The sequence below is a fragment of the Crocodylus porosus genome, unplaced genomic scaffold, assembly GCF_001723895.1.
Source record: "Crocodylus porosus isolate Cpor-Errol unplaced genomic scaffold, CroPor_comp1, whole genome shotgun sequence".
Taxonomy (NCBI): Eukaryota; Metazoa; Chordata; order Crocodylia; family Crocodylidae; genus Crocodylus; species Crocodylus porosus.
In genome coordinates, this window is record NW_017728918.1 from 15570453 (window position 1) to 15581838 (window position 11386).

The window sequence follows — 11386 nt, forward strand, 5'->3', positions numbered from 1 at the left end:
TGGGCTGATGCGTGGCGGTGGTGGCCACTGCATGCGAGCTTCCCTGCCCTGCAGAGGGGCACCACTGTCCTTGTCTCAGCCCTGCTCCTGGGAGGTGGTGGCGCTCCATCTCTGCCCACCCATGCGTACCCCCTAGGACCCATCCAAGTACCCCCAGGGGTACATGTACTCCCGGTTGACAACCCCTGGCCTAGCAAAATGTACGGCGACTTTTGGGGTGGCTGCAGCCCCCTGTCCTGTAGCCTCCCTCCCAGTGCTGCTGCCAGCTACCTGAAGTGCAGCCCGGTCCAGCCCCCACCAGGAAGAGCCCAGTGCAGACCCAGCCCCAACCCACAGCATCAGCTGCCCCAGATCTGCACAGATCTGCGTGACCCACCATGCGTTCCTGGGGTCTGTGCAGCAGTGGGAGCCACTCCCCTCCTCCACCCCTGGATGGGCCATGGCTCTATCCCATGCCCTCCCCTGCCCCACCCCAACTGGGCAGCACCTGCCCCAGCCCCACTCCCTCCCTCACTGCAGGAGCCCCAGTGTGTCCACCTTACCCCTCCCCTTCCTCCAGGGGACCTTTCATCAGACCTTGTATCACAACACATTTACCAGATGGATGCAGTTGTCCAAGCTGCTTGGCTACATTCCTGGCCCCGTGCATGCAATGGCTGTAGTCATACACAGAGCATTTATTGGTCACATTATTGGCCGCATCGGGCAAAAAAAGTTGATTTCTGATATAGTCAATTTTCCTTTTATTGGTGGCGATCCGATACTGAACTGATGTATTGATGTACCTCTAGTGAATACGCACTTTACAATTCAGAAGGGTCTGCACTGCCATTTAACATTTTTTAGGGGTCTGCAAATGAAAAAAGTTTGAAAACCACTGCATTAAAAGGAAAGACATCAAGCCAAAAGAAAAGCAGGCTAGGGGCTGTGTGATTCAGTGATGCTGGTTTGGAATAGAGAAAGCCCTGAACTTAATGAGGGCTTCTTGCTCACAGTGAGGTAGCAACTTCCATGCTGCACTGCCCTCCCACCTATTTTATCTAATGCAAGGAGTGGTGGTTTAGCTTCAGAAAAGGAGCCCTGAAGAAACAATTGGATAAGCCCAACCTGTGGTATGGTGGTTAGAACATTGTTTAGGTTCAGACCCCCTGTGAGCAAGTTGGGCTAGAGCCTGCATCTCCATATTCCTAGGCAAGTGCCCTGGCCACTCAACTACTGGGACTGTAACACAGACGAGTCGTCCTGCTTCTCGCCCCCCCTACTCCCCCTACCTCTCCCAAGTGTACAGACACAGAGGCCAAAACAGCAGGTACACAGCTAGAAAACTGCCATTTAGATCCACATAAGGAAATAGTTTTTGTTCTATAGAACTGTATACCTATAGTCCTTATGAAATGGTTGTAAAATGCAGCTATTTGGATATTCTGATACAATTGTATATTGGTATTCATGACTACATAAGGAATAGCACAGAACTAGACCAGAAGAACATACTTATTAATATCTGTATTGCTGAACTAAGTCCATTATCATGATTTGGCATAAGGCCTGTTTTGTTTTTTTTTATCTGTTGGGTCTTGATGCTCATCTTGAGTTGTTCTTTGATTACTCTCAATTAAGACAAGTTTGGAAATAAAGTAAATCCAAAGAAATGAGACCACTGTGAATATTTCATTAATAATTTGTTTGCTGCACTAATTTTCTTACTTAAAAAAATATGTGCTATATGCATTCAGTAGCATTTATTGAGCATGTTAGCTTATTCTTGGTGATCATATCAACTATGATTTTATTTAAAGCACACCACCCTTCAAAAATCAATTGGACATTACATAATATTGTTTCAGAAAAAAAAAAAAGTGTTAGTAAATGATTCCTGTATTCCAAATCACAAATTAAAACCAGTGTTATTTTTCTAATAAAGAAAATAATGACATGGACCATTACAGCATTTTGAGCAGATGATAATTTATTTTTGGAGGGTACTTTTACAAAATGTAATTACTCCAATAAACAATAACGAATGGTATGTTTATCTAAAAAGTCCCATGTATAGTTCCCAAAGGGAGGGCAGACAGATTAAGGTCTAAGGGTTAATCTAAAACATAATGCTTTAAAACCTTGTTCCTGGTATCAATATGAGTTTTTAAGTATTTATTAGACATTTGTTTAAGCCCCTTCCCCCCACTCAATTGGCATTTTACAGTTCGCTGCTACAACTACTCTAGGGTTCAGTAATCAGATAAGGGATTGGGTAAAGTCTGTCAACAGTAGATACAAGGTGGGGGTGGTAAGATGCTCCTCTCCCCCCCCCCCAGGTTTGCTTGTGTTAGACATGCAAAATTGGCAGTTCAGTTTTGAAACACTGTTCTGTGGGTGTTAACATTTTCATTTCGTATCATGTAATGGCAAAGAAATAATGCACGTACAAAAGTGGGCATAATGGGATGGACTAGCAGGGAGGTAAAGGCTTAATATTATAGAATTCATACTTTCATAGTTTCTAGGGTCAGAAAGGACCTGAACAGATCATCAAGTCCAACCCCCTGCCCTGGACAGGAACGACTGCTGGGATCATAATACCCCAGTCAGCTATCTATCCAACCAACTCTCAAAGACCCCCAAGGTAGGGGAGAGCACCACCTCCCTTGAAAGCCAATTCCAGAACCTGGCAGCCCTAACCGTAAAGTAATGCATCCTGATATCAAGCCTTAAACCTACTCTCAATCAATTTGTGGCCATTATTCCTTGTTATCCCAGGTGGTGCCCAGGGGAACTGAGCCTCACCTATTTTCTGCTGGTCCCCCCTGGTGAGTTTATAGATGGCCACCAGATCCCCTCTCAGTTTTCTCTTGTGGAGGCTGAATAGATTCATGCCCTTCAGTCTGTCTTCGTAGGGTCTGGCCTGCTGCCCCCTGACCATGCGAGTGGCCCTCCTCGGGACCCTCTCAAGCTTAGCCACATCCCTCTTGAAGTGCGGCGCTCAGAACTGGACACAGTACTCCAACTGCAGCCTGACCAGCATCGCATAGATAGGAAGGATCACGTCCCTGGACCTGCTTGTGATGCATCTGTAGACGCACGACAAGGTGCAGTTAGCCTTACTGACCACTTACTTGCACTGATGGCTCATGTCCATCCGGGAGTCAGTAATGACTCCAAGATCCCTTTCAGCAATTGTGTTGTTAAGGATGTTCCCCAGCGTATAGGTGTGCTGCTGGTTCCTTCTCCCTCGATGCAGCACCTTGCACTTGTCTGCTTCAGATTCCATCCTGTTGTCATCCACCCACCTCTGTAACCTGTTGATCTAGGTGGATTTGATCCCTTCCCTCCAGCATGCCCACCTTGCCCCACATCTTTGTGTCATCAGTGAATGTGGGCAGCGTGCTTTCCATGCCCACCTCCAAGTCGCTGATAAAGATGTTGAATAGCACAGGCCTGAGGATCAAGCCCTGGGGAACTCCACTGCCCACATCCCTCTAGGTTGAAAATGACCTGTCCACCACCATTCTCTGGGTGTGACCAATTTGCTGCCCATCTGACTGTGTAGGCATCAGTGCTGCAGTCACCTAGTTTTTTTATGAGAATGGGGTGAGAAACAAAGTCCTTCTTGAAGTCCATGTAGATGACATCCACCTCAGCGCCCGCATCCAAAGACTTTGTGACCTAGTCGTAAAAGGAAACAAGGTTAGTTGGACAGGATCTGCCCGCAGTGAACCCATGTTGGTTGCCCCTGAGCATTACCTCCCATGCAGGGCCCACGCAGATGTGTTCCTTGATAATTTTCTCAAAGGTCTTCCAAGGACTGAGGTGAGACTAACTGGCCTATAGTTACCCAGGTCCTCCTTTCTCCCCTTCTTGTAAATGGGGACCACATTGGCTCTCTTCCAGTCCTCAGGGACCTGGTCAGAGCACCGCAAGTGCTCATACAGCTGTGCCAGGGGCCCTGCTATGACCTCCGCCAATTCCCTCAGTACCCTCAGATGAAGACCACCCAGACCTGCTGATTTATACACATCCAGCCCTTCCAAGAGTTTCCTAACTAGATTGTCCCTGACCCTAGGCATGGCATTGTGTCCCCTGAGCCTGTCTGTAATCGTAGTGGGGGAGTTGTCCTGGTCCCTGCTCGGAAATACAGAGGCAAAGAACTCGTTGAAGAGATCAGCTTTTTTCTTTGCTGCAATCAGCAGATTGCCAGACCTGTCCTTTAGGGGCCTCATGTTACCTGGTGCCTTCTTACTCCCTATGCATTTGAAAAAGGACTTTTTGTTATCCCTAATTCTGGTCTCCAACCCTAGTTCCATCTTTCCCTTGGCCTTCCTAACCACCTCCCTGTAATCACCAGCAGTGGAGGTGTAATTCTCCTTGGTGGTTGCCTCTTGCTTCCACTGATTGTATGCCACCTTTTTTGCACTCAGGCTGTCCTGGATGCCTTTACTGAGCCAAGGGGGCTGTTTAGCACTCTTGCCCCTTTTGGTTTGCATTGGGACTGACTCCCTCTGAGCCTGGTGGATCGTCTCCTTAAGGAACAACCCATCCTGGACTCCCATCTCATTGAAGCTCCAAGTTCCCAATGTCTCTCTTACTAATCTTATTAGCTCGTTGAATTTGGCCCTCTTGAAATCAGGGACTTTTGCCATACTGCTTGCTTTCACCACCCTGTGCCAGATAGTAAATTCCAACAGACAATGGTCACTAATGCCTAGGTAGTCGAGCACCCGCAGATCCCTCACAAGGTCATCGCCTGTGGCAAGGACCAAGTCCAGGAAGGCATTTCCTCTGGTGGGATTATGTACCTCTTGGGTTAGGTGGAGGTCCTGTATGTGGGCTAAAAACCTATGTGAGTGTTCAGACCTGGCTGACTGATCCTCCCAGCAGATGTCTGGATAGTTTAGGTCATCCATGACAACTACATCCCTTGTCCTTACAGCCTCCATGAGCTGACCTGAAAATTCCAGGTCCAGCTCATCCCCCTGGTGAGGCGGTCTGTAGTAGATGCCCACTATCAAGTCCCTCTTCCCACGACCCCCTTGCATTATAACCCAGAGCACCTCAGTTTGCCCCTCTTCTGAACCCATGCTGATCATCGAGGACGTGTACTGCTCTTTAATGTAGAGTGCTACATTTCCCTGCTGCCCCAACCTTTTCTCTCTACTCTATCTTGTCTATACAACCTATAGCCCTTGATGTCTACTGCCCAGTCATGGGTAGAATCCCACCAGGTTTCTGTAAGCCCAGCCAGGTCTCGGTTTTGGCTAGCTAGCAGGAGGGCGAGTTCCTCCTGCTTATTCCCCATACTTCTAGCATTTGTGTAGAGGCAGTTGGGACCTCCTGTGGATGTTTGTGCTGCCCTCTTGTTCCCAAGCTTGCCCGGGCCCTTGTCACTTACCTGGGTTGTTCCTGCTTGAGTCACCTGGCTTGAAGTTAAAGTGTCCTCCTGTACCTCTGCATCCCCATCCCCTGATGAATCTAGTTTAAAGTTCGCTGTACGAATTCAGCCAACCTGGAAGAGAAAACATGCTTGAGTTTCGGGGAGAGATGTAGCCCATCCCACCCTAGCATGTCTCCTGTGTGGAAGTGCGGGTCGTGGTCAAAGAATCCAAAGCCCGCCCAGTAACACCAGCTCCAAAGCCGCCAGTTGACCTCTCTGATGCAGGCCTTGTGACGCTGTCTGCATCTGCTCAGTGGAAGAACAAATGAGAAAACCACCTGTGCTCCAGTCTCCCTAAGCTCCCTAAGAATTAAAAGTCTAATTGTCAGTAAATTAATTTATATCCACATTCTTATTTTTCTTTATTCCTGAGTCATTGCAACTAATTCTTACCTTTCAAAAATAACAGTCCTCCCCATTCTTGCCCCCTCCAATATGGCAGTTCTCTGTGACACCTGCTTCCTACTGAAACAATGCTAGTGTTCACTAGCTAGGACAGGCAAGTGACCATGGGAGGCTGACTCTTCTTGGGAGTCAGGCAAATAATATGCAACTCTCACCACCTTTACAGCCAAATGTAAAACCCACTTAACCCAAATTTTCCCACAGTAGCCTTCCATTCACTAAATAAAAACGCAAATAAGAGTACAACTAAAGCCATCTTGGTGGCAGAGCAGGAGATGAGGCAAGTCATCTTTTTGAGTAATGGACGGTATTCATATACTTCATTGATGAGATCCACATATATAACTGGATGGCTGAAATGGCTGATCATCTTAAAAATAAGCTAATTGACTTCTGGTTTGTAGCAGTGTATCACTTGTCGGTTTGTTTTGCTTTTATGTAGAAAAGACCATTTGTCTACAAGATAACTTTCCGCCTTTTGTAGCACCTCACAGGATGATCTGCCCTGCCTTTTAAGGGAAATCATGGGCGACTGATGCCTCCTGAGTCTGGAGGAGCATGTGCCACTCCATGTCCTCCCTACCAGTCGCCTACGAGGGAAAATTTATATTATGCCTTAACTGGTTGTAATAAATGCTACAGCTTAGAGAATTCCTGTCTCAAATCTTCCGTTGTGACCTCTTGAGCCATGTTTCTAAGCTGGCTGTCCCTGGCACCTGTGTAGATGTTCACGTGTGTCCAGTTTGGGTGTTCAGATGTCTAGGATGCAAGCTTGCTAATCTGGCATTTTGGCACATAGGCAGCTGAATACTTAACTGGCCAGGTTTATATTCATTTTCCCTTTTTGAATTGATGCTTCAGATTAGGCACATACAAATGTAACCATTCATTCAGCCTTGAAGATCTGGTTTACAGTATCTTTCAGTAATTACTGTCTTCAAAGACACTCAGGATCCTGTAGACTTTGTATTGGAATGCCTATGTCTTACAGACTTCTTCCAGTTTTGTTGCAATGATTTGAATCTCTAATATAGAGTATCTGCTTTCTTGGGGGGGGGGAGGGGTCTGAAGGCTTTCTCTCGCATACGCAGCTCAATCCCCTCCCCCCCCCAAACAAAACCTGTTATTTCCCTAAAAACCAGGCTTCTCCTTCATTGCAAGATTAACCAGTCAACTAATCTCTGAGCAAACACTTAAATTTAATCTATTATTGTTTTCTGACTGGGTTTACTAGAGGTCAGAAAGAGATTCTTTAAAGTGATCACACACTTGTTTTTCCAAAAGCACATCAGAAGATTAACATCGTGCCAAAGAAAAACAGAAATACAGTATTTCTTTTAAATATTGAAAAAAAGCTAAATAAAGTCTTAAAATGGCATGACTTGGCCCAGGTTGTGTGTTTGCAATGTAAGGTACAACTCTTGTGATTCTGCTATCTGAAAACTGCTTTAATGAGCTCCATTTCAGCTATGTAATTTATTCCACACCTGAGGTGAAATAAGTCATCCTCCACTCCTCCTCTGATGTTGAGCCATTTGAGAACTAACGGCCAATATGTTTGTGCAAGTCTGTTTGCTTATACAAAGATCCCATTTAAGTTTCTCCACCCAAGAAATTCATGTTGACTTTGGACAATCTGTGGATCATTTTATTCCATAAAATAAATAAATAATCTTATAAACCTATGACACTTACCACCTTGCTCTCATATATTTTGTGCTATTATAAGGGTAACATTTGCATTGGGGACATATTATGAGCTAATGTCAGATGCAGTAATGTTATATTTGGTCAAAAAATAAAGTTGAATCCGTAGAGGTATGGGCCTCTCTGGGATGATCTCAAGGTTTTGCTGATGTGAGTCTGGATTATCTTCATTACAGATTTGTGTTCATTCTTATTCATTAATGAAAATAACTCAAAGTCAGCAGGGATCGACAGTACAGATATATGTTTGCAGGATCAAGAGCATCATACATGATGAAAGTAATTTCTCTGTTATGTTTAAAAATGGAAGATACTAGAAATTTGACTACTGGGAAACGGGGAGAAAATTACAGACTTCCAAGCTGATTTGTTCTTCAGGTTATGATTTCATATTCCTTATTCAATCAAAAAAAAACTTCCATTGCAGTCAGTAAAAAATTTTACCTGACTAAAGACTGCAGAATTAGTCCATTAGCTACCATGAATGGAATTTAGCTTGTGGATCCCAAAAAAACTCCAAATACATGCTTATCTTCCTATGCAGAGTTTCCAAAAGTTATACCTATGTAATTCGGCTTGGCAGTATATCAGCTTTTGAAAAAGGAATGAACTAGTCATCTTCAGACTTTTGTCACAATCCCTGTTAGGTTGTGCTGGCTTTCAGGGCTCAATTTACTTTTACAGGATGGCGGAAGCTGATGGAGAAAGAGAGAGACAGGACCTAAATAAGTAACCTTGCATTCAGTTGCTCAGAGCAGCCACAGTTCCTCCTGAAATCACTGAACTGTCAATGTATTGGCAGCACAGAGGTTTAGGCCACTTTTTCAGTAATTAAGTATGGAATTTAGATGCATGACTTTGGTAAGTTTAATCTGAAAAAGTTGGCCCAGTGTTGTTAATTTTTGGAGCACTCACTGTAGGAGGTAACCCATTTATTTATATATAGTGAGAACCACTCCCTATACCTGAAGAGTTTGCCTGTTAAAGAGGACACCACATTTATTCAGAAATTGGGAGTTGGATCTCTCAGCACTCATAAGATGGTTTCAACATAGTGAGTTTTTAACAATAATCTATTGTATAATATTTTTATTTGCCAAATCTTTACTGAACCTCTCTGTGGGGTATTTTGAAGCGTTTGTCTATGACACAAGGGTTATGTGGTTACTATTCCCTCTCCCTCTAACCCCCAACCAGGTAAAAGCTGAGACTCTCCAGTAATCACTTCTTTTCAGGAGTCGGAAATATGAAGCAGGCATAAAATACCACAAGACTGACGATGAAAAATTGATAGTGCGAGACAAATAAAGGGTGGGGATCAGAAACACATTTACAGAGTGTTCTTCACCTACCAGAAGTCACAGAGCATATTGGTGGCAAATAAGGTGACCACCTATTTCTATTTGGGTGGGACAGTCCTGGTTAGGAACCTCAAGTCCCAGTTCCGGGCTGCATGAATCTGGGACAATATTTGTCCCGGATTCACAGCATCGTGCAGGGATCCACAGGAAACGACAGGTTTAAAAATATAATGCTGGGATCGGGATGCAGGGGGCACCACACATGCACGTGTACACCTGCACGCACACACACCACAGCCAGGAAATACAGCTGGGCAGCATGGAGAGCAGCTCCCTGCAGGTAAGTCTGTGTGGGGGGTAGAGGGCACGGGGAAGAGAGATGTTAGATGGAGGTTCCCACAGTAAGGGCAGGAGTGGGGCAAGGGGCTGGGGGTGCTGCATGGGGCTGGGGCATGGAGCAGGACAGAGCTCAGGGTGGCTCATCCAGGGGTCCTAGGGCAAGGAGAGGGGCCCCTTGCCACTGCATACACCCCTGAGGGGGAACATGGGGGGCCACATACCCCCCCCCACGATTTGTGCATGGGGTAGGAGCAGATGCAGGCAAGGTGCCCCCTACCCAACTGGCAGCAAGGGGGCAGCAGTGTTGTAGAGCTGTGCCCCCCACTGCTGCTGGGTGGGTAGGGAGCATGTGGCCAGTGCAGGGCTCCCAAGTGAAAATCAATAGGGTGGGGAGCTCCGAGCCCTCTGGGCAGACTAAATCCATCCCAGGCCTGCTCGGCTTTGGCTGTGCCACTGGCGGAGGCATAGTGGGGGAGAGGCAGGCATATGTCCCTCCTTGACGTTTTAAAAAGATTTGTCACCCTAGTGGCAAAGTCTGGAGTAGAATTCGAGTACCTGTACTCCTAGGTCAGGGTCCTATCCTTTAGCTTGTACTTCCCCCCATATTCTGTGTTTTGTGTGTACTGTATGTACTTTTAATAAGATGAGCAAGTGGTCAACCAGTTTCTGCATGAGGTTAGGCTGCCGAATAAATAAAGAAGTGGTTAAGACTGTTTTTGCTAAAAATAGAAATTAAGATTAAAAACAATGTTTTGGCCTTAGGCCCTCATTTGGGGTTTTGGAAAACAGAATGAGCATTTTCATTTTCCATTACCTGCAGAAAGCCTTATAGGCAAAACATTACTTCTCATCTAATGTTGTGTTCTTGCGCATGTTTTAATAAAACTTTCTTCCTTCTTTTCTTTTTCATTTAAAGTAAGCCAATGGAAATTATGCCAGGATATGACCAATAATAGTTTTACTAGGAATATTAATTTGGTTAAACAAAGCTCTTTCTGTGGCAGCCTCTACGGTAATTTGCTTAAGCTTTGGGGAAGAAATATTAGAAGATGCTATTTTCTTTCAGCAACTTATCATTTTGCTTTAAATGATCGTATTTAATGCTAATTATCATGTACAAGTTCACTCATTCCATTGAGGGAAATAGCTGTTGCATGCACAAAGGCAATGTCCATTAATGCTAATAAACTCCACTGTGCAAAGTCACTGATCTCGATTGGGATGAAATTTACTGTGTATCAGTTAGAAGCTTTGATGGTAGCATTTGAAATATTATGGGCTAGATTCTCATTTACACTAAGCAAGGCCCTTTTTTAATCCATCTCACAGTGCGAAGGGCTCTAAATAGAATACCAAATAATCTTTTGTCACATTGTTTATTGTAAATGAAATCTTGCTTCTTTTGTAACTTTTTATCCTTAAGGATAGGTATTTTATGCAAGTAATGGGACTAGATGAGACTCAGTTCTGTCTTGCGTCCTGTCCTTTACTAAAATATCTGAGTGCCTTTTGATCCCTTTAATGTATTTATCTTCCAAGCACCATATGTGGTAAGAACATGGTGTTTATCCTCATTTTAGAAACAGGGAACTTGAAGTAAAGAAACTGTGGTTATGTATCGACATTCAGGAAGGTTAGATTGAGTTAAAAATGGCCACCCAATCTAAAGTATGTTGGGATGGGGGTGGGCTAGAAGGGGGATCAGGGTTTAGCAGGGTCTGTTGGGGGAAGGGGAGGGGGACCAGGAGGCTTTGATAGGATCAGGGGGGCAAGGGATCCATGGGGGGTTTGGAGGGATTGAGGGGGCTAGCTGGGTCCATAGGGAGTTGGTGGGCTCCATTAGGGTTTAGCAGGATCAGGGGAAATAGAAGGGTCTGCAGGAATACAAGGAGGAGATTGGAGGATCCTCCCCAGGACCAGGGGCTATTTTTAGCCCCTGATTTCCCACCCTCTCCCAATGAATGACACCCCCTTTGTGAACCTTTTCCCCTCCCCTATCCTGCCTGCCCCTTGCTTTTCCCTGAATTACTTTGATAGGCTCCTGGCACCAGGAATGTCTTGCAGGATGTGGGATTTGTAGGGCTGCGGGTGAGGCTAGCTGGTCTTCAGGGTTTGGGCTTGGGGGGTGGCAGGGAAGTTGTCTGCCTGGGGGAGGGGTGGGGCCAAAGGGGCTAAAAATAGCCTGGTGCCATGGGGGTGGATA

At 45.4% G+C, this 11386-nt stretch overlaps 1 protein-coding gene across 3 annotated transcripts in view; it reads left to right on the forward strand.

The window, feature by feature from the left end:
* The window catches only part of LDAH (lipid droplet associated hydrolase), a 214319-nt gene that overhangs the window by 85396 nt on the left and 117537 nt on the right, over positions 1-11386 (forward strand). The window lies entirely within an intron of this gene.